Below are 9,724 nucleotides of genomic sequence, written 5' to 3' on the forward strand. Positions count from 1 at the left end.
GAGTTCAAAAATCATATCTAGATTAAAACCTTCTATTAATCGAGGCTTTCAGAAAAAATTAAATGTTTCAATTCCTTAAAAGGCTTTTTCTAGAAGTGGTTGATGATCTAATAACCAAGAAGGCCTAGTACCTCGCCAAAACTTGGAAGCCGATTATCGAATTAAATATTTAATTGATAAGCAATTAAGATAATGCTTTTAAATTCTTGTCAATTATTTAATCGTTTCAAGTTTTTTTAAAAATATTTTAACTTGGAATTGAAAATTTGCAACTTTGAAATTTTTTCTCTCGATATTTTTTTATCTGTACCTTATTTTTTGTTATGTGTACCCTATTTTTTTGATATGATCAAAGGGGGAGAGATAGGTACAAGTTTAGGGGAAGTTAGAATATTTTATTTTATTTTATATTATTTATTTTCTGAATTTTAATAGATCAATTCATTTTAGTATTGCAATTCCTTTTTTGCTAACTTTCTCCTTGAAATGATGTTAGTTCTGTAACTTCTTTAAATTACTTGTTTGTATTACCCTAACTTGAACTTGGGTTGATGCACATCAAAAAGGGGGAGATTGTTGGACCCCGTGATTATTTTGATGTGATCAACCAAGTTAAGTTGGGTCCTGTTTTGTTTTAATCCCTATGTCTAAGTGTGTAGGAGCTTAAGAGCGCAGGAAGTCGAGTGGAAGACGTAGTTGGCGAGAAGGATGACATGGGAAGAGAGTCGACCGGCTCGGTGCGTTTGAGAGACGAAAGGGCTGCGGAAGAGTACACTGGTGGACGAGAAAAACGTACGCGACGTTCGAGGGATGAGAAGCCGGAGCGGAAGTCTACTCGAGGAGAAGGCCTGAAATTGGGTTCGGGTGAGTCCTATTTCAGTTGGCTGCAATCACCCAAGCGATCTGAGCTTCCGAAGGCCTAAAGGAGCTGGAAAAGCAAGCTGAAGGCGCCCTCAATGCAGTGTTGAGGGAGCCTCCGCCTTCTTCAAGCGGGAGGGCGCCCTCCATGTCTTGGAGGCGCCCTCAATGTCATTGAGGGCACCCTCAAACCAGTCAACTTGACCGTTTACGAGTGGGTAAACCTTTACGTTGGAGGCACCCTCCACCTCTTGGGAGGCGCCCTAAAGTCTTTAGATAGATTTTCCATGAGCTATAAAAAAAGGCCCTGGACTTAGGAAATAATCAATCAACTCTTATACTAACTTCCTAACAACTCTTAGAGCTTTCAGTGTGTAAAAAGCTTCTCTGCTATCAAAGAAGGAGATTCTTAGTGAGATGTTCAACCGCCTTGGATTAACAACCACCCAGGTTGTAACCAAGTCAATTGCTCAGTCTTCTTTAGTTCTGTTATTTTATTGTTGTTGCATTTTTAGAGTTGAAAGAATGAGGAGTGTATTTTTTTTTATTTCAGGCAATTCACCCCTCTCCTCTTGTTGGCCCGCTGCGTCAACAAGTGGTATCAGAGCCCAACCGCCTCAAAAGGACTAACCGCCATCTGAAGCAACAAGATCAAGACGATAGCCGGACCGACAATCTTTCCACCTAAATTCAAGGGAGATTGTTCGTTGTGGAAGAAACGAATGGAGGTATTTTTTAAAACCAATTTTGAAATATTATTAATAATTAAATATGATTTTGTAGCGAACGGACGAGCCGAGTTCCACTTGCTTAGTGTGCCGCCACCTCAGGAAGTAAATTAGATCGGACATTACAACTCGGCGAAGGAGCTTTGGGAAAAGTTCTTGGAGTTACACGAAGGTACTTCCGAAACAAAGCTTGCGAGATGGGACGTGCTCCGTAATCAACTAGCGAACCTCCGGTTAGAACAAGGAGAGTCAGTAGCACAACTACTCGGAAGAATCAAGGAGCTAATCACCGGACTAACAAACCTCAGAGAAACGGTAACGAATCAAGACATACAAAGGTATGCGTTAAATGCGTTCTCAAGAACATCCGAATGGACAGCTATAGTAGATTTCTACTATATATCCAAGGATCTCGAGGTAAGTACTTTAGAAAGTCTTTTTTCTACTTTCGAATTACACGAATCTTGGTGCATAGGACAAAGAAAAGGATCGAGTCAAAACGTTGCCCTGAAGGCAAGGACCAACGATTCAGACTCTGACGAATCAGTTGATGAAAACGAAGCATCTCTTCTGGTAAGTAAACTCAATAAATTTGTTTGGTCTAATAAGTTTAAATCGCAGACAAAGAGAGATTATCGAAACAAAAGGAAGGTCCGATGCTACAACTGCAACGAGGAAGGGCACATCAAGGATGACTACCCAAAATTAAAGAAAAGGGACAAGGAGAAAGAAAAGTCTCAAAGATCGACATCTTCTAAACGCATGAGTCTGAACGTCACATGGGATGAATCATCGTCCTTCGAATCTGAAGTCGAAGCTTACACCGGACTTGCTCTAACAACAATCCACCAAGATGAAGATGAGACCTGCTCGGAAATGAGCATACATGGAGGAGGAGAATCATCAGAAGAAGAAAGTAGCGATGAAGGAGGAGCATAAAAAATTGAGGTAAGTGAAGTACGCACTTTATCTCCCAAATAGTCCTTTAAATTTATTAAAAGTCTTGCTAAAGATCTAGTTAAACTATAAAAGGAAAACACTGAATTAAAATTGAATTTAGTAAAAGCATGTCCTCTATAATTGTATGATAATCTAAAATTAGAAAATGAAAAATTAAAAATAGAAATCGAAAATTTGAAAAACGACCATGCATGCATGAATAATTTTCAAAAGTCAAAACTTAATATTTATGAAAAATTAAACTGGTACATTAGAAAACATTAGGACAACTTAGAAGAATATCTAAAGGATATGTACCCCCTCCCCCCAAATATCTAACTAACTCAGTAAGAAGAAACCTCTATTGGGTTTCAAAATCATATCTAGATTAAAATCTTCTATTAATGAAGGCTTTCAGAAGAAATTAAATGTTTCAATTCCTTAAAAAGTTTTTTCTAGAAGTGGTTGATGATCCAATAACTAAAAAAGTCTAGTGCCTTGCCACAACCTGGAAACCGATTATCGAATTAAATGTTTAATTGACAAAATGACAAGCAATTAAGATAATGCTTTTAAATTCTTGTCAACTGTTTAAGCGTTTCAAGTTTTTTTAAAAAATTTCTAACTTGGAAATTGTTTCAAATTTTGTTTAACTTGGAAAATTTGAAAATTTGCAACTTGAAATTTTTTCTCTCAATTTTTTTTTTATCTAAACCTTGTTTTTTTATGTGTACCCAATTTTTTGACCTCGTAATAAATTGGAAAGCGCTAGAGGAGGAGGAGGAGGAGGAGGAGGGGGGGGGGGGCATGTAACGACCCGACCCTTTGGCCTCTTGGGCAGCCCTTGTGGCGGCCCAACTAACGGCACTTATGTCGTCGGCCCATTTGGCGACCTCTGATGTCGTCGACCGACGACCCTTTGGCCGTGCCGTTACTCACTAGGACTTTCCACCCCTGGCCAGTGGATTTTTGCCTCCACCGGGATTCGAACTCTAGACCTCCAGGCTTAAGTACTAGAGTTTATGAATCCTGGTAACGCCTTTTTATTGTAACGACCCGGCCCTTTGGCTTCTCATGTCGTCGGCCCATTTGGCGATCTCTCATGTCGTCGACCGACAACCGTCTTGTTACTCACTAAGACTTTCCATTGGCCTGGATTTTCTCGAGATTCGAACTCTAGACCTCCGGGCTTAAGTACTGAGTTTATGAATCCTGGTAACCAGCTCACTTGGTTACCGTGATTCATAAACTCTAGTACTTAAGCCCGGAGGTCTAGAGTTCGAATCTGGGAGGCAAAATCCAGGCAGGTGGAAAGTCCTAGTGAGTAACGGCACGGTCAAAGGGTCATCGGTCGACATAAGGGTCGCTAGTTGGGCCGCCACAAGGGTTGCCCAAGAGGCCAAAGGGTCGGGCCATTACAATGCTATATATATATATATATATATATATATATAGCATCTAGTTTAGACTTTCCTTGCTATAATAAGTAGCTATAAGTAAGAAAAGACCAAGGTCTTGATAGGATCCCTAAATTTTAAGTATTGGGATCAGCAGCACACTAAGTGCCCAAAGGAATGCCAAGACATTTTATTATAAGAATATTACAAGATAACAAGTATTTTATTTTAAAGAGGCTAGTACCCGACTTCCAAGGTTGTCGTTAAACAAATCCAGGTGACCAATTCCAAGGTCTTTGCCCTCGTAGGACTGATGACTAGCTACCACAGTCCCTATTAGGGAGCGCGCATTGGTACTAAGCCTGGGCCCAAGAGAAGTTGATTATTATTTTAAAGTATTAAAGTATAAGTTTTGAAACAAATGAAACAAGCTTCACTTATGTTTAGAGTCAGCAAGTTTAACTTCTTTTAATTCAAAGCATGCAGTGTTAGTTTTATTTGTTTCCTGATTAGTTATTTAGCATGATTAGCTTTATCTTCCAGAATGCAGTTTTTGTTCTTATATGTCATGAGTATGCTAATTTTATTGTTTTGCTATTAGTTGAGCATGAGTAATCTTTATTGCTATTAGATTAACATGAGTAGCTATATATGTTTTCTTTTAAAGCATACAGTTTCTAGTTTCTTCTTGTATACATGCATATTCGAGTTTTTGTGAGTTAGATAGCGCTTACTAAGCAATTTTGCTTATAGTTTGCATTTCCTCTTACTGCAGATAAAGGAAAGGAAAAGATATAGTAAAGGAAGGTGACACGGATGGTGTGTGATGCCAGGACTATGGAAGTCTTGGGGCTAGAAAGGAGTTCTTTTAGTTTTCTTTCTTTATTCCTAAGTTTCCGTGTTTTAGTTATTAAGAAACATTTGAAGTTATACTTTAAGATCCATGTCATTTGAGATTATTTTTGTTTTAAATTGCATGCTAAAATGAACTCAGTTTAGTAGGTATGTATTTTTGGTGTTTGACACTTATTTAATTGCGTGGGTGTTTGATATATATTCCAACCGCCTGTGGCTGATGTATATATATATGTATCTCAGTTTATGGTCACCGGTATAGGGGAAATGCTGCCGGAATTTTTTGGTAGAGACTCCTCGTGGTTTTGATCATACCGGTTAAGTAGAGTTAGTAGTTAAGTAACGGTCACCCTTAGAGAGTAGTATAGTAAGAAGGGTGGTCGTTACAGGGGGAGGGGGTGAATAGCGCTTGTGCCCGAATAGTGCTCGGACGATAATACCGGGGCGTTGACCAACTTGACTTTGACCTCCACCATGTCATTGACCACCTTGCTGACCGGGCCCCTCCTCATCACCGGATCACCGACAATATAATATGAAGAAAGTAGTCATCGATTGTCGGAACAGCAAAGCGTTGTTGAGGCGTTCGGAGCAGCGCACAGGAGCACAAGTTGTTCTATTTTTGGTTGTCTTCGAAGTGCTACCCGAGGCTCCTTTTTATAGCCTCTTTAGATCTGATCCAGATCCTTGAAACTCGAGATCAAGTTTGACCTGAAGTGAATCGGTCGACCGATCAAATGATCTCCTCCTCATCTGATCCGATTACCCTACTTCGATCAGGTCAACTCATATCCTTAGTTCGGTCGATCGATCCCTGGATTCGATCGACCGATCCCTCGATTGAACCCAGTCCGCATAATCGTTAGTTCCCTGCAAAACAGAGTTAGACAAGTAGCAAATAATATCAAACAAATAAGTTGACAGCATTCGGACTGTCCGGTTCTGACTTCGGATTTCCTTCGGAAATCCTAGGTTGAATCGACGCCTACTGTTCCCTCATCGGGGAACGCGTCCTTACCTACTTCACTTAGGAGAATATACCTGTTATCAGTTGATCCTCTAGACCAATTGGACTTTTGCTCAGCGCCCGAAGTTTCCGGTCTTCATGCTGTATGTCCGCTCCACGACCCGCTCATATTTCCACCCGGTTCGCGACACCAGGATTTCAACCTAAGGTTACCACCCTCTAGGATTTTGCCCGAAGCTCTCGACTCATCAAGACTTTCCGCCTAGGGTTACCACCCCCTAGAACCTAGGGTTACTGCCCCCTAGTGTTTTCCCTTTACCTAACCGCATATAGGACTTTTCCTTACTTAGGGTTACCACCCCTTAGGGTTTTCCACCTATCTAACCGCAGCTAGGAATTTTGCCTAAGTACACTTAGAACTTTCTTGCAAAGCTCATTCAAACATATCAGATAACAAAACAAATTAACTTTGAACCCTTTGACATAATCAAAACACAGGTTCGATCGTCGGATGTTTCCCGCACCAACAGGGAGAATGATGTGCAGAAGTCGAGCCGAGTGGCTACCTCGCTCGGCCGAGCAGCAGACTCAACATCAGCCGAGCACATGGACAGTGAGCTTCCGACCGAGTGGCCATCTCGCTCGGCCCAGTGACAAATCACGAGGGCAGAGGATTTCCGACTAAGCTGCTATCCCACTCGGCTTGACAGCAGACAGCACGGGGACAGTGGAATTCTGGCCGAACGACTATTCCGTTAAGCCAAACAACAGATACAGCAGGATATCTTTCGACATCCTTTTGGGAGCTTGTGCCGCTGACATGTGGCATGGTCAGACAGAGGATCCACTGTCACTTCAGAGATATGCTCGGCCCATTAAGGTACTGTGTCAGGGACACTTTACTGACATGTCTTTTCAAAGAAAACTTTGAGATGTGTGTTCGCCTTGGGAAACGTGCACGTACGCTACAGGAGCTCTATATAAAGGAGGGTCCAAGCATTAGCGGAGGTATGCGTGGTATGCGATTTCTATTGTTGCACTACAATTTTCTTCTTGCTCCGCTACTTGCTTCTTCGTTGGAGTCTGACTTGAGCATCGAAGGGTCATCGCCGAGAACCCTTCCCTAGCTCGGCATTGGCGCAACTTGGCAAGACCGGAGCGAAATCCACAGGAGGTCAGCGGTAGCGTCATATCCCCAGTATCCATCTTATCGACTTTCGGACATGATCAATGAACATTAAATTATAGTCATTGAAAAAAAAATATAAAATAATCTCAACCGTTAAAAAACCCACCAATGATTAAAACAACTATTCCAACATTTATAAATAAAATAAAAATAAAAATAGCATTGAATTGATGATTTGAACCGCCAATTGACCCATTATGGGTCCGGGGTAGGTCTAGTTCGGATCCGGCCGAGGGTAAGGTCTAGACACTCCTCTCGTTAAACGAGTACAAGGACCCACAAGAACCAAAAGAGAAAAAACATCGATGAGAATGAAGCTTCTGAGTGTCATGAAATAATAAAGCCAATGCATGTACATGATAGTAGAACCACATGGCAAAAGCCAACATTACAGCGAGCATGTAGTAACCATTGATATCAGAGAGAGCTGCAGAAGTTTGGTTAACATCCACTTTGTGTCACAAGCAGCTATGGCAGCGTTGAAGTACATAAAATGAAAAAAAAAAAACAAACCAGAATTTTGCTGCAGGCAAATATACTGGAACTGATGGCACTCATGAACAATTATGCCCATATTTACAGAGGATGAATTCATTCGCAGATACCTAAATCCATCAAATTCCTTCCTGAGATCCTATAGTTTCAGTCATAGCTAGTCAGTTTGATCAAAAGACTGTCCATGAACAATTTCAGTTTGGCATCAGACGTCTCTCCACAAGATGTTGTCATTATCCACATCGTGAGGCTTCTCAAGCGCTGCAACCTTAGACCTATTACTTCCCATCACACTGCCTCTTCCCCTCTCCGATTGCTGCGGCAGCTCACAGGCTTCGCTGACTGTTCCACGTTTTACGTTAGCCGGAGGGATGAAACAGTCAAGTGAGAGGCCGGGAACGTTGAAAGCCACTTCATCGATCGTCCATTCCTCCTCCATTCTAGTCTTGCTGTGGCTCATCGCCACTTCACCAAACCGGAAAAGATTGACGACTGAACGCCCTGAGTGTGCGATCATCATGCCCTCGACCGGGCGATAGTCATCGATAGAGGAGTTAATTGAGGTCTCCCAGTACACAGCATCGCCTCCGGCGCTCGACTGAATTCGAGTCAGATGTGAGTCCTCCACATGCGTGAGAAGTCCAGTCTTTTGGCTGAAGTAGCCAAACAAGACATGCCTGATGATCTCCGCGGGGCCTTCACTCCTAGCCTTCAATGACCGTGGATCCGCACAGAGCTTGAGGATGAAACAGTCCTCTCCATTAACATTCCTCTTGCCGATGCACTGTGCGTCGGCAAACATGTTCGCTGTGATCAATGGATCAAGTCCCTACAGCGTTAATTAGCGTCGATAAGAATTGTATTTATCTGACAATGAAATTAGAGCACACGACAGAGTTGAGCTGAGCTGAGCTTGGGGAAGTTGTTTTTTTGCCTGCAAAGCTCGGCGAAGGGGTGGAACAGGGCCCTTGGCGGCATGGGCACCGAGCCAGGGAGTGTGACGCCAGACAAGCTTGCCGTCGCAACCGGCACGGACCTTGCTGCCGCCGATAGCCAATTCAACGTACCACATCTCTGGCGCCATCTGCCAGAGGACAAATCCACCGGACTCGGCGTCCGTTGCATTCCGGCTCTTGGCGATCCCAGTGGCCGTCTCAAACTCCGACGCTACCATCTTCACCTTCCCCATGGCATATGCATTCCTGATGGAGCTCAGTAGTTTGAGGCCTCCTGAAGCTGCGGTGTACTGCTGCAGAATGTATTGAGCCGAAGATGTTTCCTACCACAAAAGATGATTTGAAGAAAAATCAACACATTTGGGCAGCATCTACCCAAATTGAAGAACTGATTCGATCATATATGAAGACGAAGATTATTTAGTTGACGGAGGACAGACGCATTTATTGAGGGAATTGCAACAAACTATAGTATTAAATCTCAGATTCTTCGGAAATTCCATCAATTTGCGGATGAAGCATTCATGTAGTCTCTCAAATATGTCACCACCAACCACATGGGAGGCAGCAGAGGCTTCCGAGGAAAAGCAGGCATCAACAATCAAAGAATACTGAAGTAGGAGAGGAGGATGCTCACAATGGGAGTGTCTTTGATGCCGAGGTGGAGGAGCGGATTGGCAGGCGAGACGTGGACGGGGGGGCTAGCGGCGCCCCCATGACACAGAGGAGGAGGCGGAGGTCCGGACGGCGGCAGGCTCCCGAGGAGACAGACGGCGCTCGGTGGATCCGACCCTTCACCCATTGCCCCCACCCCTCTTTCCCCGGATCCTCGCCGTCGCCCTCCGGCCCCTCCGCCAGAGGCGACAGAATCCCCGACGCCGGCACCAGCAGCTCTGCCGGCAACCCCCGCGGATGCCGGCGATTCCACCGCTTCGGAAGCGCGAAAGGCGAGTGGTTCCGATGCGGACTCTCCGACCTCGACCTCGCCCTCGCCCTCGCCGGCGACAACCCCCGCGCAATCTCCCCTCGAAAAGCCGAGAAGAACCCTAGCTTCTTCTCCATCCCACTGCAAACCCCCTCTAACACTGAAAGCGACCACAACGAAGCGACGGCAAAGGCGAAGCTTAGAGAGGGCAAGGGCCAGAAACCTCTAAACTTACGAAACCACAAACTGAAGAAGGAGGATGAGGAGGAGGAGGAGGAGGTGAGGGCTAAAATGTTAACATTTTCACGCAGAGGGGTCAAGGAGCGAAAACGCAAGAGTGAGAGAGAACCGCGGAGGAGACGAAGAAGGCGAACGAGCGAAGAGGAAAAGAAAGCCAGACACGGTGCGAGGTAGT

General features: G+C 43.8%; 1 pseudogene; it reads right to left on the minus strand.

The window, feature by feature from the left end:
- Window positions 1–7,258: 7,258 nt before the first annotated feature.
- Window positions 7,259–9,724, minus strand: LOC122021664 (annotated as a pseudogene).

This window comes from Zingiber officinale, chromosome 9A (genome assembly GCF_018446385.1).
Source record: "Zingiber officinale cultivar Zhangliang chromosome 9A, Zo_v1.1, whole genome shotgun sequence".
Taxonomy (NCBI): Eukaryota; Viridiplantae; Streptophyta; class Magnoliopsida; order Zingiberales; family Zingiberaceae; genus Zingiber; species Zingiber officinale.